Below are 23,794 nucleotides of genomic sequence, written 5' to 3'. Positions count from 1 at the left end.
TGCTCCCCAGGGACGCCTCATCCAGCACAGTGATCACTGGCCTATATTCTCAGATCTGGAGGTCGCACGTGGAACACTCGACACCCAGGGAGTACCTGCTACAACACCAAATCTCATTCTTCACATTTGTTTTCACATTCTCATTCTTCACATTTGAACTGACATAGCTTCCCATCATACCATCTGTCACCTTGCCAGTCTGAGCGAATCAGAGCCACGTTTTGGGATCGACTTTCCTTAATCTACTTTCTGATTCACCATTATGGTTTTTGTTTCTCCTTGTTTGTGCACCAGAAACAAAACCAGGCTTCTACTTACAGATCTCATAAAGTTTCTTTATTTTGATTGGTTTTGGTTTTTTAAGACAGGGTTTCTCTGCAGCTTTGGAGCCTGTCCTGGAAAACTAGCTCTTATAGACCAGGTTGGCCTCGAACTCACAGAGATCCACCTACCTATGTCGCCCGTATGCTGGGATTAAAGGTGTGTACCACCACCACCCGGCTCATATCTCATAGGGTTTAGCAATTCAAGTAACCTCCTTTATAGAGTTACTTGATTTTAACATAGGGGGTCCACACTCTGATTACACAGAGATTCAGGGTAGAAGGGTAACCAGGAAAGAGTTAGTTCGATGAAACCCATCCTTGTGACTGGACTAATTGATTCAGGGATGGATATGTAACCAAACTGAACCAACTGATTTTAGGACTCTAACTGGAGATAATAAACACAGGAATTTTCCTCCAGAACTGTTAGGTTAGTTGATTATAAACCTAGATCTGCAGAGGCAATCAAGTAAAGTAAAGATTCAGTGAGACAAAGACCCTAGAGGAAGGCAGACTCAAGTGTTGGGAGTGAGGAGCCCCAGATGTGGCCAACGCTGAGCCAATACCAGCCCTGGGCTCTGCAGCTTTTGAGCCAATAACTTTCCTTTCTCTTTCTCACATTCTGAGCTGTGTTCCTATCTGTGTAACTCAAAGAGTCAAATCTAAGACAAAGTTTAAAAGAGATAATTAAAGCACCGTCACTCCCTAAGAGTTCCTCAGGAAAACACTGAAAACGATTTGGAGTCTAAGCCCAACGTTCCTCAACTCATTAACCCTCTGCTACTTTGTAAACGTAATCTTCATTTTACAAAGGCCTCAAGATTAGCGGCAGCTTAAAATAAAATTATTTTTAACTCGTTTATTTGGAATCAATTAATTGAAGTATAAGAAGATGTGACATTTAGAATATTTAAGTAATTAAAAGATGCCCCAGAATAAAAGCATCTGCTGACCAGTCATGACTACAAGTGCTCGTGATCCCCATTATTGGAAGGCTCTGGTGGGAGCACTGTTCAAGTCTATGGATCTGAAGGCACCCGGGGCAAAAGGAAGAGTGCTTGAATCAAGAGGAAAAAAATTGGGAGTCAGTATTAATTGAAGCTTTAAAAATAGAAATCAATGAGAATAATGATGAATGAGTTTTGGATGACGCATAGGCAAAAAAAAAAGAAGACTGTGGTAAAAGATTATGGGGGGCAAAATTGGGGCGGAGGAACAAACACACACACGTGCTTCTATAACATGGTATACCAACAGTCTCGAGAGACTAGAGCAACCTCCCTGAGACATCAGAGAAAACAAGACAAGCCTCTGTCATCCTATGTTCCAAATCACTCAATAATGCTACAATAATCTCCCCATAGTCCCTGAGCATCAAGGACTAATATCAAACATTGTATTAAACTAGTCTTTTCCCTACATTCTGTCTGCAGAAAGACACATATTACCTGTGTAATAAAGAACATGAAATAGAACATGCATCAAAAAGGCAGATGTAAAGTGCCCTAGAATATTCCAAAGTCGCTTCTCAAATCAGACCAGCCTTGTCAGTCAGAGAGTAGCCCTTATGTGATCATCGCTCCAGCGTGTGTTCACTTGGCTCTGCCACCTGATGGAAGAGAGGAGGCTTCAGTGTAAGGCTAGACCGAGGCTACCTTGGCTGGTCCACATGCCATCAGTGGGCCATTGGGAGAAAAGACAGGGACACATCCTAGCGTTGTCAGGCAAACCCTCTGAAGATATCATCAGTTGTGCAAACTGAATAACAACGCCTTAGAAGAAAAGCTCGGGGACGCTACTTAAACACTCCTTCCAGAAATGTCCAGTATTTATACCCTTGGTGACACAGAGCTGACCACGTGTAGAAACACAGCAGTGATGGCTGAGTCAAGACTGATTCAGAGCTCAGATCCACAAGGCAAACAAGCTTTAGAAAGCCCTTCTAATTCATTAGACTAATACTGCTCTTTAAGTACATATGAGAGATAAATAAAAATGCTTGAATTAATCAAGTAAGATTCTGTTCATAAATATTCATTCTAGAAATAAGAAAACATAAGTATTTAATTGGCATTATTTTTCTTCTCGGTGGTACTTAAAAGAAAGGAGTGTCTTACAAGCAATAGCTCATTGGCTGGAAGCAGGAGCTTCATGGTCAGCACACCTAGCTTTTACTTTCCAGAAGGGCTGATTTGTTTGGGCCAAAAGATTTCTTTTATATAATTTTTATCACTGCTTCACAATTTGACATTTCTAGAATGAACGCTCATCCATTGACACCCCCATTCCACTCAGAGAGGAGAGGGGAGCCACACTGGCCTCTTTCCTATTGTGATAAAATGTTAATGGGTTTTCTTTGCGATTTCCAGAAAGATGAGACTGCATTTCCTTATAGTATCACCTATGTTATTTTAACTCTCAACTGATAATTTTGTCTCCTAATCTTTGATCTGCAAATTCTATATCTGAATTTACTTCTGAAAATGTGGTATGTCTACACTATGAAGTTTTGTTCAGTCATTAAAAAAGAATGAAATTATGTCATTTGCAGGAAGATAAACACAATTGGAGATCATCATGTCAACAAAATAGAATGAGAAAAACACAAATGACATTTTCTCTCATATGCACAACCCGTATTTTCACACACACTCACACACACACACCATGTGAAAGAAAAAAGGGGCTAAGAACAGAGAGGAAGGCATCTAAATGGAAGGAGGACAGGAAAGGACAATGGGGAGAAAGATGGAATGAACCAATTTCTTTCACAGGAAATCTAGATTCAACTCTATGGGCATGTGACATGAAAGCAGAAAAAACAGGATTTGGGCAGAGCAAGGGGACCAGGACATGGGAAAGGGGAATGAGGAAGGAAACTAGAAGGAATGAATATGAACCGAGAGCAATAATATAAATGTGTGAAAATGCTATATTTACTTCAGTGATCAACCTTTGCAAATGGGGAAAGACAGAAAAAGGAAAATATAAACCAAGCAACACTGTAAACAGAACCATATGACTTTTCCTGGACCATGAACAATTTACTTTTCTCTCTAAAATTTGTCTAAGGAATCAAGTCTCACAGAAAATAATTGCTGCTAGAGAAGAAAATGCCATTTTCTCATATACTGATTAAGTTTGTTGATTACTCCAAAGTCAACACGAGTCTGAAAAGTGAAATAACACCACTTTGAAATTAACAACATGCCTTCAAAGCTCCTAGCGTGGGACTGGAGAGATCGCTCGGTGGTTTAGAGCATGGACTGCTCTTGCAGAGGACCTGAGTCTGATTCCCAGAACCCACATGACCTATAACTCCACTTCCAGGGATCTGCAGCCCTTTTCTTGCCTCTGTGGGCATTGCACACTTGTGGTGCTCAGACACACAAATGCAGGCAACACACCCATACATATAAAATAATAAAATAAATGTAAGCGCTTAGCAAGTTGGAGTTATTCTGATCGTGGCCCACGTATGGTTACATGCATATATGCTATATAGTTCCTGATCATCCGCATCGTCTACTAGATCAAACCTGTTGACCGCACACTGTAATGAAATGTAGTGGATTGTCAGCAGGCCAAATCTGGGACACCACATCTTCTAACAGCTTTTCAACCATATACATGTGAGGGATGTCTGACATGGCAGTAATATGACCATGGCAGACGTCATTGTAAGCATCAACATGAGGATCACACACGTGCTGACACATGAGTGCTGACAGAAGGAAGCCACTGGTATGAATACACACCAATATTAACTTGCATGACAGAGAAAGATGAATTAAGTTCCAAACTGATAAAGGCATCATGGAGGTATCAAAGGGAGGTACCAAAGCAATGAAGATAATTAAAGGTAAGATTATCACTTTGTTTTCAAAAAGTGGCACCTCGGAGAGATAAAATTATTGATTTACCTCATTTTCCTAGTTACATCTGCACAAAGCAAAGATCATGATGGAAATATGCAATATTGTGAGGTGCCGGGGCCAATAATGGAGACCTTAGGCCTAAACATATAATCATGCATTAGATTAAACCTAGTAGCTGAAAGCCTTAATGAAATAATTACAGAGGTCAATGGTCTAATATTTCAGTTTTGCTAAGGAAATAGAAAATCCTCTCTAGGGAAATATAGCAATTTCTAAAATGCACAGTTGCCTTCGCTTTTATGTGCATTCTCTTTTAGCCAGTCCCAAATACTAGGCCCAAGAATAAGATAATATGACCTAAAACTAAACTATACTATTAAATGATGTGTATATATGAGTTAGTAGCCAAGAACTGATGGAGGAGGGTCATCTGTCTATCTGTGGCTTTCATTGGTTAATTAATAAATAAACTGCTTGGCCTGATGAGTCAGAACATAGGTGGGTGGAGTAGACAGAACAGAATGCTGGGAAGAAGGGAAGTGAGGCAGATGCCATGGAGCCAGCTGCCAGGTCAGACATGCTGAATCTTTCCCGGTAAGCCACCACCTTGTGGTGCTACACAGATTATTAGAAATGGGTTAAACAAGATGTGAGAGTTAGCCAGTAAGAGGATAGAGCTAAAGGGCCAAGCAGTGTTTAAATGAATACAGTTTGTGTGTTGTTATTTTGGGTGAAAAGCTAGCCATGTGGAAGCCGGGAGGGACAAAAAGCTGGCCTGCTTGCCTCATCACTGCAGAATGGCGCCCAATGTCATCACTACAAAGAACTTTAAAACAACTGTGGTTAATGTGTTCCAAAGTAATCACTATGTGAAATAAATAAAGCCAAAAATTTGATGAGGTATTTGGAGTATGCATAGGGTACCAAATGGAAATCCTAGAACTAGGGAAAAACCTGAAACCAACAGATGAGTATAACAGGAGATGTAATGTGAATGACAAGTCACTAAATGCTTTGAGAAATAAAATGCTCGGCAAGAGCCGAACGGATAGATTATGGGACACTTACTCTATAGAATGAGCAACACTGTACAGCTAGGACAAAAAAAAATATGCATCCAAACATGCTGACAGGAGAAAGCCATCAGAGAAACACACGCCAAATGACTCCCTTACACAATGCTCAGTAACAGGCAGATAAGTACAATGAAAAGAATAGTAGCCTCCTCTATTGAAGCAGAGAGGGAAATGCAGGGGGAGCCACTGCTCCAAAGAAAGCTGAATATGCAAAATGAAAAGCAAGGTCCTCATCTGGCAGAGAATCATGAGCTCAGATTTCTGAGGGAATGGTTGAAGAAAGGGGAACAAATGATTCTGGGAATGGCAATGACACTAAAGAAAAGTGAAAATCAAGCAATTTCTTGCCACAGCCTCAGGTAGGAGCAAAGTCACCGGTGACCACATATCCCCAGAACCTCAACAGATGCCCTCTCAGAGACCAGCAAGCTGGCTGTCCAATTAATACAACTGAACCATGCTCATCTCTTAACTTCCACCGTGTTTCCTTCATATATGTATGAACGCACACTTATTTCCTTTCATGCACCAAATTAATTGCATGTAACTGACAAGTTTGCCAAGGGCAGCAGTGATTTTCCAATAAAGGGATGGACAGGGTGGGATTTTATACTAGTTAGACAGCACTGAGAATGCAAAAGATGTGTTTGAGCATCGTCACTAAATGATGTGATCATGGCTGCACAGGGCACCTAATGTCTAGCTTAGGAGTGCATCCAGCAGTAGAAAAGTAAGATTTACTATTGGAAGGAGGTCCCTTGTTCATTTCCCGGCTACCCAGACTCCCTAAATAATCACACAGAAACTATATTATTTAAATCACGGCTTGGCCCATTAGCTCTAGCGTCTTATTGGCTAACTCTTACATATTAATTTAACCCATCTAAATTAACCTGGATATTGCCATGTGGCTGTGGCTTATGGGGTAAAGTTGCAGCATCTGTCTCCAGCAAGGCTACATGGCTTCTCCTAACTCCTCCTTCTTTCTCCCAGCATTCAGTGTAGTTTTCCCCACCTACTTTTATTCCCCATGCAGACCCAAGTCAGTTATTTATAAACCAATGGTATTCACAGCATATAGAGGGGAATCCCACATCACCTCCCCTTTTCTGTTTAAATAAGAAGGAAGGTTTTAACTTTAACATAGAAAAGTAACATGTAACAAACCAAGTATCAAGCAATAATTAGTTACAATATTTATATCTACTTTATCTTTTATCATAACTAAGAAAAACTATAACTATAAATTCTTCAACTCCATCAAAGACTCCAGAAGGATATGATTTTACCTAAGCAAACAGGAAGTTCATTGTAAGTAGCTTCCAAAACTGTAGAATTGACAGAAACATCTCACTGCCTGGACAGTCACCCAAAGTTCTTTATACCATTGGGACATCCATCTTCAGCCTACAGACCCATAGTATCCAGCAGACTTTTCCATGAAGCAGGAAATTTCAAAGACAGTTCCACCTATATTGGCAGTTTGTCAGTAACTTTCTTCTGTGTCCTACAGAATGTCTAACAGACTCTTTCATGCAGCAGGAACCCCAAAGGATTGTCTCACCTTTAGGCATGTTCAGCATGTCCAGTTCATCAAGTGCAAGAGCAGTTTCTGGCCCAATGGCTAACCAACTCCATAAGGAGCCTCTTTTCCTCTTGAAGTAATTGGTGCTGCCAGGAGCAGATGTGTCTCATTGTCATGAAAAGCCCTAACTTATTAAAACATTTTAAATGCCATCTTCTGAATGTCTCCAAAAGATTTGAAGAATACCTAACTGAAATATATCTCTATATATCTAGAAAACCTAACTAACATGACTACAAGCTTGCCTATTATAGATGACTATCTATTAACCTATATTTCTTAATTATGCATTACACTTATAAATGAGCTGCACAAACACAATACCTTAATCAAGAGAAGAAATATACATATAACAAAATTGACCTTAAATTTGTATCAATAAACCAAGATCCATACCAATCCAAATCTCTATAGCTAGCACTGAAGTGGGCAATTTTCACTCTAAGTGTTGAAATTATTATTCCTTCTGCTGTGAATATACAAATAAAATCTGTATGTGTGATTACTTCTGAGTTCACACTGTACTATTTTCATGAATTCTTTCATAAAAGCTTATTAGTAAATTCATATATTAAAAGCTAGGTAATATAGAGAATGGAAATACAGAATTTGTACATGAAGGTCTGTGGGGCACCTATACATGATGTAGGAGGGTCATCTGTCTATGTGTTACTTTCATTGGTTAATAAAGAAACTGCCTTGGCCTTTTGATAGGCCAGCCCTTAGGTGGGTGGAGTAGACAGAACAGAATTTTGTGAGGAAGAAAACAGAGTCAGGCAGACGCCATGCTTCTCCTACCCAATGATGTGGGAGTCTGCTGTTTTGTGTTGATTTCATTGGTTAAATAAAGAGACTGCCTTGGCCCTTTAAGAGGACAGAAAAGTAGGTAGGCAGAGTAGACTGAACAGAATGCTGGGAGAAAGAAGCAGATTCAGTGAGTCGCCATGATTCTCCCACTCCAGGCAGACGCAGGTTAAGATCATTCCTGGTAAGCCAGCTCGTAGGCTACACAGATTATTAGAAACTGGTTAGGTCAATATGTAAGAGCTAACCAATAAGAGGCTGGAACTAATGGGCCAGGTAGTGTTTAAAAGAATACAGTTTCCGTGTAATTATTTCGGGTATAAAGCTAGCCGGTGGCGGGAAGCAGCCCGCTGCTCCTATTACAGCAACCCAAGACGGAGGGTAGTTAGACTCATGCCGGTAAGCCACAGTCAAGTGACGATACACATTAATAGAAATGGGTTAATCAAGATGTGAGAGTTAGCCAGTAAGAGGCTAGAGCTAATGGGCCAGGCAGTGTTTAAATGAATAAAATTTGTGTGTTGTTATTTCGGGTGTAAAGCTAGCCGTACAGGAGCCAGGTAGGATGAAAAAGCAGGCCCACTCCCCTTTTACTACATATACATTTCTAGCTATATATCTCAAGGAAATAAAATTAGCACGCTAGAGAGATACCTGCCTTCTCAGCTGATTGTAGCAATACATCATAGTTAAAACAGCATCAACCTAAGTCTCTATCAACAAATGGAGAAGCAAAATGTGGTACATCCACACAAGAAGTAAATCCCAACATCGTAGCAAAATCAATAACACTGGAGGCAGCTGTGACAGAGAAAAACAGAGTCACAGAAGTTACAGGAGGTTGGGAGACGTGTGCGGAGAGGTAGTGGACAGAGTTTATTGATGAATGTCACATCTGTCATTCCTAGGGGGCAATTTGTACAGCAAACTCCTTGGACAAAGTAGCTAAACACAGAGAACTCAATGTATTTAAAACACAAATCCCAACTACAGAATCTGATGAAACTCATTTTACCTCAAAGGTCACACTAAGGTTGAGGGCACAAGGATGACAAAAGTCATCCTGAGTGCATCGTAACCAGAAAGAGTAGAGGGAGTTGAAGCAAAAAATAGACTTTTAGTCAAAAACTACTACTAAGTTGTAAAGAAAACCATTACAATCCTGAAAGGACATTGCTAAAGCAGGCATCATAGGACTTGTCAATAATCCTCACACCTGGAAAGCTGAGGCAGGAGATTCACCACTAGTTCAAAGCCAACTTGGGCTACATGGAAGAAGGAACAGACAGGGATGCAATAGTAATAACGTGGTTCACTACAATGCAGTGTAGAGATAGAAAACCAAGGAAACAGCAAAGCTTAACACCAAAGGCCAAAAAGACCAGATACACACGTAAAGTAACAGCAACAGAATCTATGTTTTTCTAAAGCACTCAGAACATTTTCTAGGACACACACACAGTATGTGCATGTCAGGCCAACAAATGAGCCTTAAACATAAGAAGATGTAAGTCAATCAAGCCATAGCTTGATTAGCAACAAGAGGGCAAATCCAAGGTTCATGAGAGACAAGCAACACACTCCTGAAACTTGATAGATAAAAGGAAAAACCATCCAAATATGTGTTCATATCAACAAAACGGAATCATAATCCCCAAACCTCCGGGATGCAAGCAAAGGAGGACAAGGGAGACAGCTGAATAGCAACAAGGGCCTTCATTAGAAAAGAGCAAACTCAAATAAGAATTAATTTTGCACATTACAGAGCTTAGAGAACTAAGCCCAAACTTTGTAGTAAGAAGAAAATAATAAAGATTAAATCAAAAACAGATATTAGAAAGACAGAAAATAAAAAGCTAAGAGCTAATGTATTTACATAATAGATAAAATGATAACCATCAGTTGAATTAACTTTCCAAAAAGAACCAGAGTAAGCCACAAAAAGAAGAAGATTATGCTACAGACATACAAAGGTCTACAGCAGGCTACAACAGTTCTCCATTTAACAGGCTAAGCTCATGGAAATAGATAACCTGGCAGAAATACACAAACTACTAAAACTAAACAGGAAGAAACAGTGAGTCCCAACAGATCAATATCAAGATTGATTTGGTGATCAAGTCTCAACATCCGTGGCACTGAGGCAGAGGAATGGCATGAGTTTGAGGCCAGGCTGGGCTACAGATTAAGATCAACAAAACTAAGCTACTTTGTTGAAATCATAAACACAACGAATAAATCTTCAGCTAGACTTGAAAACAGAAAAAAAAAACCCTCCCAACAAAGAAAGGTCCAGCATCAGAGGGATTCAAGGATGAAGTCTAGCAAATAAACAAAGAAAGAAAAAAGCTCACACTGCTGAAAAACTTTCAAAATACTGCGACGTAGGAAGTGGAAACTCATTTTTACAAGACCATTATCCTGATGTCAAAGCTAAACCAGAGAAAATCATACACCAAGAACCTTGATAGACATGAATGTTAAAATCCTCAGTGAAGGAGCGACAGCGGCGCAAGATGGCAGCCACCACAGGCTCGGGAGTAAAAGTCCCTCGAAATTTCCGACTGGAGGAAGAGCTGGAAGAAGGCCAGAAAGGAGTAGGCGACGGCACAGTTAGCTGAGGTCTAGAGGACGACGGAGACAGGACACTTACAAGAGGGACAGGGATGATAATTGGGCCTCCAAGAACAATTTATGAAAACTGAATATACAGCCTTAAAATAGAATGTGGGCCTAAATACCCAGAAGCACCCCCATCTGTGAGATTTGTAACAGAAGTCAATATGAGCGGCGTGAGTAGTTCAAATGGCGTGGTGGACCCAAGGGCCACAGCGGTGCTGGCAAAGTGGCAGAATTCCCACAGCACCAAAGTCATCCTGCAGGAGCTTCGAAGCTTGATGATGTCAAAAGAGAACATGACACTGTCACCAGGGCCCAGGCCTCCCCTCCCCAATCCACCCTAAGTCTTCATTTTCCACAAGAGTGAATTTTCTAGATTCATCTTGTAGACATCAAAGTCCTGGAGAGGAAGCTCCACTGAGACTTCATCCTGAGACACTGTTCTGATACTAATTTCTGTCCATTTGAAATACCTGAGTTGTGCTGTGTAACATCTTCTGTTGAGTGTAACTAGGCTGACTGCCTAGTTGAACTTCTGGGATCAAGATGTGTTGATGGAAATAGAGACAGAGACCCACATTGGAGCACCAGAATGAGCTCCCAAGGTCCCAATGAGGAGCAGAAGGAGGGAGAACATGAGCAAGGAAGTCAGGACCACGAGGGGTGCACCCACCCACTGAGACAGTGGGGCTGATCTATTGGGAGCTCACCAAGGCCAGCTGCACTGGAACTCAAAAAGCATGGGATAAAACCAGACTCTCTGAACATGGCGGACAATGAGGGCTGCTGAGAAGCCAAGGACAATGGCACTGGGTTTTGATCCTACTTCATGTTCCGGCTTTGTGGGAGCCTAGTCAGTTTGGATGCTCACCTTCCTAGACGGAGGGGGGAGGACCTTGGACTTTCCACAGGGCAGGAAACCTTGACTGCTCTTCAGACTAGAGAGGGAGGGGGGAGGAGTGGGAGAAGGGGGAGAGGAGAGGGAGGAAGGGGAGGGAAATGGGAGGCTGGGAGGAGGCAGAAATTTTTTTTTTTCAAAAAAAAAAAAAGGTGTGTTGAAATCAGTTTCCTTTCGCAACTGTGAACAGACGCGTCACACAATGGCCTGGGTCTGCCTTTGCCTGCCCCGCCCTCCTGCCACAGCTGTGTGGTGGCCCTTAGACTAGATGCTTCAGGTAGCAGCCGTGGGACTACTGCTGGGTTTGGGGTGCTTTGGCTGTACCCCTGCTTCCTTAAGTCTTAAGTGATGCCCCGTCCAAGCCATTGTCTCCCCCATTGTTCCACTCCCACCCTTGGCCAAGGCTTAGATTGTAACCCTCCCCTCCCTCTGAAATTGGCCGTGGGTGAGGAATTCAGGGCTTCCTGTCTCCCCACCTTTATCAAGGGGTGCTGCTTTCCCCCTCCTCAATTCCCTTGTTGCCCATCACCACCCAACACTTGCTGTGGCCAGAAGCCATCAGATGAGGTTGGAAGAGCCTGGCCTCCCTCCCTTAGCTCTGGACCACATGTTCACTTGCCACCAGCCTGGGAAGGGGGTGCTGGGTCGTCAGCCCTGCCGCCACCATCAGCCGATGCACTTTGAGCTCAGGTCTCGAGGTGAACAGAGCAGTCACAAGGCAACAAACCACCTGCCAGTGCTCAGGATCCTTGGTGATTCCGTCTAGAGAAAGGCCTAAGCTCACGAGGTTCTGTGTCGGTTCCTTTTCTCATAATCGCTTTGCTTTTTACAAACTGAAGAGGTTTGGACAGGGCTCCCTGGCTACCAATGAGGTCTGATGTGGAGCCTGACCCTGTGGACTCAGGTTTCAGTGTTGCTGCTCCTCAGACCCTCGGCAGGGACCTGGAGGAGCTCCGTGTCACAAGTTTTCAGGGGGCTGGGCCTCCTGGCTCATTGCCATGTTCCCCACTTTGTTCAGGACCACTAAATGTTGAAATATGGATGCATACCGAAATAAAGGCAATTTGTTGTATTAAAAAAAAAATCCTCAGTGAAGTATGTTGGGAGCAGTGAGACGCCAGATCCTGAATTTCTTGTAATCCCGTGATCTGAGTGCCTACAGCTGCTCTGAGCACGAGACCTTCAGGAGTTCCTGATGGCAGGAGAGTGGTTTCTGGTGGGTTTGGCTGAGGCATGGCTATCTCTATATAATCTGCCCCTGAACACAATAAAGGGGGCATTCTTGGGGAATTCAAGGATGACCCGTGTCGCTGTCTCTCTGTGTGTGTCTGTGTATTTTAACCTCCAGCTCCCTTGCCCGAAGCTCGCCAACTGGGTGCCAGCGCACAGAGCGCAGACATGGGGGCGTGGTGCTCGGCAAAGTACAAGCAAACTGAGCTAAAAGCACAAGAGAAGGACCTGGTCACATGGAACTTATCACAGGAAGTGTGTGAAATTCAACATTTTAATGTCAATATACTAACAGCACCACTTTAATCAAATGAATCTTTAAAAATGATAAACTCAAGTAAACATGGTAGAACACACCTAAAATGACCGGATCCCCAGGGTGGAGGGAGGAGTCTCACAAGTCCAGGGCTAGCCTGGGCTACAAAAAGAAGCCAGGATCAAAAGCAAACCAGAAGAACTCTCTCATAAATCTATAAATCTAATATCAAATAAATTTATATTTTTGTTGTAAGAACAAAATTCTCAACAAATTATATACAAAAGAATAGAACTCAGTGAAATCAAGGCCACTAGCTACTCCACGGCAAATGTCCTCTCAGGGGTGAGTAGTTGAGCTTTCTTCATACCAGACACTCTTTACTCCACAAGGTCGCTTCCATTCAGTGTCTAACTGGAAGTTCTCACCAGAGTTATCAGTCAAGATAAAGAAAGAGACGGCATCCAAATTGGTACAAAAGGGGTAAAATTATCTCTCATTGTCGGTGGCATGATGGTATGGATAGAAAGCCCTTAAAGTTCCACCAAAAGTCTTTCAGAAGCAATAAACTAATTCAGTAGAACTGTATAATACAAAGTCACCACTGAAAGCCTGTAGTGACAGGGGAACTAGGAGAAGTCAGTATGAGGAACGAGAAGAGGACTTCTGGGTCATGGTGATGCTCGATTTTTTCATCTGGGTCTAGCTTCCAGATGGATCTACCTTCCAGATGGGTCTAGCTTCCCAGATGGGTCTAGATTCCCAGATGGGTCTATCTTCCTGATGGGTCTACCTTCCTGATGGGTCTATCTTCCAGATGGGTCTACCTTCCTGATGGGTCTATCTTCCAGATGGGTCTACCTTCCTGATGGGTCTACCTTCCTGATGGGTCTACCTTCCTGATGGGTCTACCTTCCAGATGGGTCTATCTTCCAGATGGGTCTACCTTCCAGATGGGTCTATCTTCCTGATGGGTCTACCTTCCAGATGGGTCTAGATTCCCAGATGGGTCTACCTTCCTGATGGGTCTATCTTCCTGATGGGTCTACCTTCCAGATGGGTCTATCTTCCTGATGGGTCTACCTTCCAGATGGGTCTAGATTCCCAGATGGGTCTACCTTCCTGATGGGTCTACCTTCCTGATGGGTCTACCTTCCAGATGGGTCTAGCTTCCTGATGGATCTACCTTCCTGATGGGTCTACCTTCCAGATGGGTCTACCTTCCTGATGGGTCTACCTTCCTGATGGGTCTACCTTCCTGATGGGTCTACCTTCCTGACGGGTCTATCTTCCTGACGGCTCTAGCCTCCAGATGGGCACTCAGGTTTGAAACCCTCATGAGTTTCACAAGATCTTATTCTCTAGAATATGCCCTGTCCCTTGTGAGTTCACACAGCCTCAAGAATACCCTAAGAACATCCGCCAGTTCTTCAAAAACTCAAACAAGAGAAAGAAGCATCTCGCCTTCCTCTACGTGAATATAAGTCCCATTCACGAGCCGCTCATGGCTGTGTCTCACGTGCATTCTTTGCTGGACTCTAGGAGCATGTATTCAATGACTGCAACCTCTTTGCTCTCATCCAGAACAAGTCGATCTTTCTTTATGAGTCAACTGCCGTTGTTTTTTTAAATTTAGATTGATTAATTAATTCGCCAAGAATCGCTAGCTCATCCCGCAGGTTCTCGAAACATTTTAGAACTTTATTATTACTAAACCCAAAATTAAGACCCTGCTATGATCAAAGGGAAAGCTTCTGTGTCACAGTCATTTTTCTGATCTAGAAAAAGCAAGTTGTTTGCATTCAAAGTCTATAGTGACCCTTTGCTGCTCCTAGCCCTCCAGCCTTGAGCTTGTTGTCACACAGTGAGTTCTGCTTTCCCTAGGCAGAGTCAAGGAAACCCCACGCTAGCCTCCCTTGAAGGTCAGACATAAACAGCTTCCCCAGTGAACGGGACAGGGAGGCCTCAGCACAGCCAGGAGGATTTTTCCATTCCTTCTCTCTCTTTCCCAAATGCTGAGAATATAAAGAAAGGGAGAAACAGTCATTAGACCCAAAGCTGGAAAAACCTTAAAACTGACACCTTTGGGAGAACTTTAAAATGTCAAAAATATTTTCCTCTTTCGGTACCACTTTCTCTGAACTCATCTTGTATACATTCCCTAAAGAACAGTTAGCTATCATACAGAACTAACCCAAATTCACATTTCAAAATCCAAATATCTCCTGTGACCTTCTAAAAGTAGAATAAATGAACAAAATTACAGTGTTCGGTCAATTGAGCCAACATTTGTTAACGACAACTTTCTACACTTAAGCGAAGACTGGAGTCTTTGAAAGGACACATTCTGTCTTGCAAGGCTCGCACATATTGTGTGTCTCTCAAACCCAAACGTGAACAATCTGAAGGGAAAGACACTGGCTTGCTGCCACTTGCAGCATGAGCAAACCAGCTCACGGGCTGTGCTATGGCTGCCCAGCCGCAGCCTTCCAAAGACTCATTAAGACAAAGCAGTTTGCACATGTGTTTGCTATGGGCCACGTAAGCCCTCTCCTCGCTACTCTCAATGAACATTCTTACGGGCGTATTTTTATGTGTGTGATGAGGCAAGAATTCTATGGACTATTTAGTTGAGCAGATGTGATGGAATAAAGAAACCAAGTCTGCCAAAAACACTGTAAAGAAGGTTCTTGAAAGATTTTAATAAAGTAACTCTTTACTTTTAATGCCATAACCATAGGGTGAGGTGGGCTGTTTTGGGGGCTGTTTTTGCTTCATTTGTTTCTTTTAAAATAGGAAAATGACACCCAAAACCCTAGGAAGCCATAACCTTCCCGTCTGACTATGAAGCATCCTAACAAGGTAAGAGGTGATGGTGTGAAGGTGAATAAAGACAGCCAAGGCTATCCCATGACCTCAACACATGACAGACAGCCAAGGCTATCCCAGGACCTCTATACATGATGGACAGCCAAGGCTATCCCATGACCTCTACACATGACAGACAGCCAAGGCTATCCCAGGACCTCTACACATGACAGACAGCCAAGGCTATCCCATGACCTCAACACATGACAGACAGCCAAGGCTATCCCATGACCTCTACACATGACAGACAGTCAAGGCTATTCCAGGACTACACATGACAGACAGCCAAGGCTATTCCAGGACTACACATGACAGATAGTCAAGGCTATCCCAGGACCTCTACACATGATGGACAGTTAAGGCTATCCCAAGACCTCTACACTTAAAGTGCCAGATGCCTGCACTAACACACTATGTACATGCATGCAACACACACACTTCCTAAGGGACAAATCAGGTTTGAGAGCTCCGTGGCGCGAGTTCTAACAGAATCTTAAACTCCCATTTCTCCACCTCCCATTGTGCCAGTCCCTCCACACTCCCTTTATACCTACAAATAAAAGATCCATGAGTCACCCAGACATTCTGTGCCCAAGGATTCCTAAATACAAAGAGTTCTACAGCGTCTTCCATGGCAACACAAAGCCACTAAGCCACCCTGATGCAAGGGAACATTGACACTGCAAGGGGCAAGCAGAGAAAACTGTCTCCACTTACAGAAAAACTGTAGCCAGGCCTCCGAGGAGAAATGGCAATCGGCATGTGCCTGGAGAGCTATAAGACGCCCCCGTGAGGATTATCGCTTCACTTTGCTGTGTCCTCCTTGAGCATAGATTTTCCTTGGATCTTCACGTCACCGTTCTGCTCTAAGAGATTCAGAGCTCCGGGATCAGCTTGGCTCCCACCCGAAATCCTGTTCTGACATCCTGAAGTTTACAGCGAAGAAAGGAAATAAAAAATAGAACCATGCAATAAGAAATAGTGTTTATCTTTAAAAGAAATGGCAAGACTGGCTGAAGCTGTCGCTACCCCTGCGTGTTGTCTCGGCTATTTTGTTGTTGCTGTTTTTGTTGTTTGCGTTTTAGGGGCTTTTATTGTTGTTGTTTAGTTTTCTTATCAAACCTTGGAGTAGTATTGAAATTCCTAAATCTTTACTGGAAAGAATACTATAAGAGAAAATGGAAAAAATATGTGAAATAAAAACTCCTCATCAGTGAGATAACTAGGACCCTGTAATTCTTTTAATCTTAGCATCGTTTATGAAACCAGATCCCCGCTCTCCCCTGCCGCCACCACCTTCAGCCAATGATCTAATTTCAGGTACTGAGGACCCAATCGGAAGACAGATTGCTATTCATCTTAATGGGAATGCAGGAGTCCTCCACATGCTGATTGCTTGATTTTAAATTGGCCTATCAAAATGCCACATACACATAAGCAATTGTGAAGATCCCTTTCGGCTTCTGGGTTCCAATTACAAACAATCAGACTTTAAAAAAAAATCTCCAGAGGAAACATCAAGTTGAATGCGTGAAGGACAGCGGTGGAGAGGCTTCTCTGGTCACTTGATGAATAAACCAGTGCCTAAGCACCGCAGATTATGCAAAATGCATAAATTGCAAAGCAACCATCAAAATGGAATTACTTATGCATCCGTCCATTAAAAGCTTCTTCAAGCTGACTCATTTAGGCCTCAAAGCTCAGAACATAATCTCATTATCACAGTGCTCTCTTCCCTTCCCGTGGAAGACACAAACTAGAACCACTAAAAAGTTTCCTTAACAAGTCATGGTTAGATAAAGAAGAAGAAAAAAAAAAAAACCTCGGGAACTTCATGAGGAATGACTGTGTTCCCTTCGGGTCTCACCGACCTTCCCCCTGGAGAAAATGACCTCATATTAGTTACACAGCTTTTTAAACCGTGCTCGCTGCTCTAGGAGTTCAATGTCATATCAATGAGTTGGACTTGCCCTAGCAGACAATTTTAAGGCCTCTTCCATGTCTACTTTATTCTTTCTCAGTCTATACTAACATACATTTCTGCATGTTTCCAAAGTCAACTTGTGTTGATGGAAACACAGTTTTAAAAAGAGGGATTCACCTCTACCTGACCTCCGTCTTCTACAGCAAAAGAAAACCGAAGTCCACACAGCTGAGCCAAGGTTGTGCAGCTAGCTGGCCCTGCCTGGGACTCTGCTCCTCACCCACACCTCATAAAATGTCTCCCTTAGTAGTACAAAATGACATTACCACCCTTCAAATCAGATTCCCCTAAAACTAAACAGAGTTTAGAACAGAATCCACGGGAGTAGTCTGAACACACACAAAAAAGAAATCAAAACGCGCATGCGTTTGCGGATCCAAGAATCGTGGTTTCATCGGCCAGCAGCTACACTCCGGCGTCTCTTCGCCCACTGCTCTTTAAACTAAATCCATGACCTTCTAGGATCCGACCTTGCATAACCTTAGGAAGCATCTGTGTCCTGTATGTTTATACTGTCCCCACGCAGCACACTTGACTGTTCACGTACACTGACAGCTCTCTTCACGCAAACAACAGAAAGGAGACAGTGCCTTGGCACTGAGGGGAAGTAGGCAATCTACACTGCTCCGGGGACTCTTGAGGAAAGGGCCTTGCACAGCAGTGTAAGAAGCAGAAGGTGGGAAACTGACCGAGTGAATCTGAAAGTTTTGTTTCTAACATGATACATACTCCAATTGACAGTGTTGATACTTTTTAGTTATGAAGATCTGGCAACGGCCAGCACCTGAGTGTTCCATACTCACGGATTAAACTGTAACATTTTCATTTTGTAACTTACACATCCATGACTTTAACCAGTCATGTGAGATGGACTTAATTTATTTTAAAACAAAAATATTATTCCAGGCATAGTGGAACCTATCTGTAATTCTAAGGCTGGGGTAGGAATATTATGAGTTCCAGACTAGCTTAATATATGCACAGACACGCGCACGCACGCACACACACGCACACGTACTTTTCATAAAGCAGTATAAACAAGCTTGTCCTAAAGATTTCTAACAGAAATTTTATGATGAATCAATTTCAACTCTTTAAAAAGAACCCTAGAGCTAGAGAGACTAAACCTGCCATGGCTGAAGCCCTGATGGCCAAGGCAGGTCTAAGAGATAAAGTGAGATGATGCCAATGTTTCATGGATTCATATCGTGTCCCTGGATGGCCAGCAGAAGGTGGCATAAGGGATGTGTGAGCTGGGAACTCATGGTCCTTGTTTCTCCCTCCCTTAAGTGCAAGTCAATAATTCAAAACTACCATGTGACATATGAACAAGTTGACAGGTAAAAGGGAATTCTGTCCCTTACATGTATTTAAAAATATGCATATATTAATAATGTATGGTACTATGTATTAACATATTATAATAATGTATTCTATTAATGTGTACATGTGTTATTATACTGTATATCAATAATATATGTTAAGAATATAGAAACAGACCAACAGAGGCGGATGTGAGATAGGAGAGTACATCAGCTGCTCTTTGTTCTATAGACTTTTCACAGCAAGCAATCAAAAACTTCACAAAGTTAAGGGAAGGACTAACTAAAGAGGGAACACCCTGCCCCAGAGCCCCTGAGAGGGCAGCAGCCTCTGGTGGTAGCCCAGATAAAATGAGGTCAGAGGTAAAGGGAGTCCTGCTATTATTGCCTGGCTGCCTACACTTCTTCCTGGTGAGTGTGTCTACCCTGTAGCCGCCATCTTTCCCATTCTCCCCTGACATCAGCACCCAGCTTCCTCAATCTTCCAACATGGACTGAAGACCAGCAGCTCCCAAGGAATCTTCCAGGCCTTCAATGCCAGAGACTTCTCAGACCTCCAGCTTCATGGTTATGAGCAGCTATGGGATTCTGAACATGTAGGGCGCCCATTGTGGGAATACCTAGTCCATAACCTTTAAGCCAGTTGAAGAATTCCTCTTTAATAATCCATTCTTTCTTACAGTTCTGTTCTCCTACAGAGCCTAATGAATACGAAGATGGTGGGAGGAGAGTCTTGTTGATTGTTGTCATGACTTATGCTGGAAAGAAAACTGGACAAGGACAGTCCTTCTGCGAGAAGACTTCACACCTACCGAACTACCCTCTCCATACCTGCCTACCTGTACTCCTCTCTTCTGTTAACAGTATTCCTCTCTGGCAGAAAACTCCCTTCCACACCCAGCTAGCACTGGGTGTCTCTTGGAGGAGATCTATCTTCTTCAGTGTGGCCTGAGGAGTTCAACAACTTCTTCATGAACTAGAATCACCATCATTCTCTACTCAGTCCTCAGAGAAATTAAGCATCTTGGCTGAAACCGTGATGACAAACTACACCAGGATCTGAACCCAGGTATCTCCTGTGCTAAAATGCTGACTTTCTTCATTCCATTCCCTCACCCTTATAAACTATTACAGCTTACCAGCAGCTGGCTCAGCCAGTGTTCTCTGACCAATTCCTACACACACTGTCAGAAGTCAGAGGCAAAAGAAAGAGGATGTAAAATATGGGGAAACATTATAATTTTCATTACAAATTATTAAATTGTAATTCCCAAGAATACCAGCTTCTGCAAATAAAGGGAAGTTAAGGGAAGGAAGAGTAAGGAGGTGAGGTTGTTTTCCTTCTGGAAAACCAGGAAAGTCACCACACCCTGCTGCCCATGGACCCTGGTGGAACAGCCTATTCTAAAACAACTCTCCTGAGATTTCTGTGAAAATAAGGAAGTTGTTTTCAATGAAGTCTTACAGAGATAATGGCCTAGAACAAATGTCAGGGACAAAGTTAAATGCTAGACCCAGACATTTTATCCTTAGTGGGAAAACACATAAGAGAAAAATCACCAAAAAAAAAAAACGATCAAGCCTCCATTTTCACAGCTGGTAGATTGTGACTGTTCACAACAAGTGGATTTCCCCAATTTGTTTAGCCTTGGAACCAACAGAGTCTTGTATAGAAAACCACAGCTGGACCATCTATAGGAAAACCCTATCCACTCACCTTACCCAACCCAGGCCTCTCAGGCACCCAAGTGCACTTCCAAAGCGTGTCTTCTGAGAGCATCTCCACCCTGTTCTACTCTGAAAGCCTGTGTACCACGCAGCCAATGAGAGCATGTGATATGCAATGACATGCCTGCCAAGACGCTTCGGACACCCAGAGGTAGCAAGATGATAATCGCTGGCTTGCTCGGCACATACTACACACCAGACTCTGGAACTTTTTATATGGGTTACTTGATGTGAATTATCTCACTAGTCCAGGAAATAAGGACTACTGCAAGCACACAGGAAGAAAAAGCTGAAACTGACAAGGACCTGGAAACTGTCTAAAGTGACAAAGCAGCCCAGCGGGGCCATGAGGGATCAGAGTCCAGGCGGTCTGGGACACCGGTGCCTACTAATGTGGATCCCGGATGATGAAACCACACAGACATCAAGATGAGCCAATCGTGCTTCTGGGGTTTATGTGGTTTCTCATTGCTACCATAGACGCCCATTTCTAATGTCTGAAGAAAGAAGGGGTGGGGAAGGCACAGGATGCCTTGACAGCTTCATGAAGTCATCTTAAACAAGAACTGTCAGCAAGGGCTCTGGCCTGTGCTCTCCTGGTACTCTAAAGGGGTCTTCCAGGTAGTCCCTGCTACCCCAGGTCATCCAGGCCTGTTTAAATTTTTTTTACACTGCAATGGGCACCACACATTACAATTCACTACATGCAGAAGCAGACACAAGAAGCAACTCCCTTCTAGCAAGTCAAATCAAAGGATCTGAAAAGTAATTCATTTTAGAAAATAATTTTGTTCATTGTATCCATGAAGATACAATGTATACCTGAAGTGGAACTTATTATTGTAAATGAGCTGAAACATGTTGTTATTTGTATATTATTGCTAATGGAATAAATACTAATAGAAATATATACTGCATTCCCTAAACATACCTTTGATGACCTCAACCATTGTCAATAGTGTAAGAGAGTTCAGAGACAAAACCCTTAAGAACATCTACTTTTTTTTATCTCTATAGGAATAGAGAACCTGCTGCTCAAAATTAAAAACTTCAGTGTTAGTTAAATAGATGATAAAAACCACAGGTATATTTTCTTTTCACCTGGTTCTTTGTCAAGAGTTAAATTGATAAAATTAGATTATCCTTTAAAGTTACACTTAAAATAAAGTTATACTATAAGATAAAATACTCTATCTCTGAAACATAGTTTAAATTAAGTAGGATTAATTCTAATATTTCAAAGTTGTAGCTAACATATATTTTTCTATATAATACTAATCTCAGACTTCAGTAGCAGCTAAGCTTTAAACAACCTAACAATGAAGGTAGGTAACATATAGTTCAAAAGTGTTGACAGGAAAGACACAGTTAACACACACCAAAAATACTAATATGAGTAGTTAATTTTTTAAATACAGCATGGCAAGAAAACATAAGTATAATGGTACAGGAGAACTATCCGTATTCTGATGAGAACAGGAGAATGCTGGAAAGAAGGAAGCCCATTCCCCTCATTCCAGCCCTGATGTGGGTGTTGCTTTCTATGTGTTGCTTTCATTGGTTAATTAATAAAGAAACTGCCTTGGCTCTGATAGGACAGAAAATTAGGTAGGCGGAGTAGATAGAACAGAATGCTGGGAGAAAGAAGCCGAGTCAGGCAGTCACCATGATTCTCCCACCCAACACAGACGCAGGTTAAGATCTTCCCTGGTAATCCACACCTCGTGGTGCTACATACATTATTAGAAATGGGTTAAAGCAAGATGTGATAGTTAGCCAGTAAGAGGCTAAAACTAATGGGCCAAGCAGTGTTTAAAAGAATACAGTTTCCGTGTAGTTATTTCCGGTAAAGCTAGCCGTGCAGGAGCGGGCGGCAGGAACTCAGCCTGCTGCTGCTCCTCACTACACAGGCCAGACCACCAAGAAGCAAGATGTAACCTGCCCAACTAAAAGGTACTGAGCCACGTGGCTAGCAAAATCAGAATCATGGGTTAATATAAGTGATAAGAGCTAATAAGAAGCCTGAGCTAATGGGCCAATCAGTTTTATAACTTATGGAGATCTCTGTGTGATCTTCTTTGGGGCTTGCCAGCTGTGGGGTACTGGGTGGGACAGAAACCCCAACAAGCAGCCTCTTGTGTTACAATAATGCAGTTTTCAAAATGTTTATTCATGTGCTTCAACTCTGTAAGTCTCTGATCTTCTACAACTTAGGTTGGATTATTTGTACCTAGAATCAATGCAACCACAAATACCATCAAAAGCATCAATTAGAAATCAAAATGATTACATGGTACAGGGTTGTATACAAGTATGTTACATGCAACAAACACTTCTTCCCTGACAGAAAGCATTAGAGATTATAAAATATATAAGAACAGATTGTGGAAACACTATCTTCTCTACAAGCAAGAAGAGAGAAAAACTGATAAAGGGAAAAAAAAAGCACCACCCAACAGGCACGAAAGCGTTGCCATTTTCCTTTAGTCATTGTGATTAAAAATACTGACAGAACATTACACATGTTAACCATAAGTGTACATGATAACTATTTATACTGATCTTAAATTACTCTGTCTGCTTCCTTCTCAGAAGAAGAAAGGGCAGGAAATTTCTATTCTCAACTTACCATTTGAAAATAGACATTTTAATCATGTTTTTTAAAATGGCACTGATTTCTCTTACAATGATAAGGCAGTGACCACAGTGTGCTTTGAACTGTCTGATTCTAGATAAAGGAACAAAAAGCCCACAGAGCAAGAACAGTGCATAAAGTCAAAGAAATAATAAAATCCAGGCTACCATCTCCAGCATAAACCGGCACTTCTGCTCCTTCCTCCTTCTCAGAAATATATTTAAAAGTCATCTTTTCACAAAGGACTTGAAATGCTGTTATTGTTTGAGGGAAAGAATCTTCAAGTTATCACCATTTTCCCAGAGACACCAGACTCTGCCCTTAGTCACAGCATAGTCCTAATTACCGAGACAGCATGGAGCCTCGTAAGGTGACTTGTCTGAATTCAATCAAGGAGGCTGAGTGTGAACATTCAAACTTTGGGAAATATCACACAACCTTGGCCAAGGTCGCCTCACCAGGGTCCCAGTAAGTGGACTGTAATTCTTTAGGATAAAGACACCATTATCTCCTGCGGCAAATTTAGGTAATATGGCTAGAAGACAGAATGTAAGTTTTAACCTTTTAATTCTGCACTAAGTTTTT

General features: G+C 42.3%; 1 long non-coding RNA gene across 2 annotated transcripts in view; it reads right to left on the bottom strand.

Annotated features, from left to right (window-relative positions):
- LOC142839727 (uncharacterized) overlaps positions 1-23,794 on the bottom strand; it is a 97,194-nt gene that overhangs the window by 36,581 nt on the left and 36,819 nt on the right. Inside the window, exon 3 of one of the 2 annotated variants that reach the window (XR_012908822.1) lies at positions 16,266-16,466. The exons of the other annotated variant lie outside the window; for it this stretch is intronic. This is a non-coding gene — a long non-coding RNA (uncharacterized LOC142839727). Of the gene's footprint in view, positions 1-16,265; positions 16,467-23,794 lie in introns of those variants that run through there. 2 annotated transcript variants of the gene reach the window in all.

This window comes from Microtus pennsylvanicus, chromosome 22 (genome assembly GCF_037038515.1).
Source record: "Microtus pennsylvanicus isolate mMicPen1 chromosome 22, mMicPen1.hap1, whole genome shotgun sequence".
In the NCBI taxonomy this organism is placed as follows: Eukaryota; Metazoa; Chordata; class Mammalia; order Rodentia; family Cricetidae; genus Microtus; species Microtus pennsylvanicus.
Note: the sequence above shows the minus strand (reverse complement) of the source record. Positions and strands in the feature narration are given on the sequence as shown.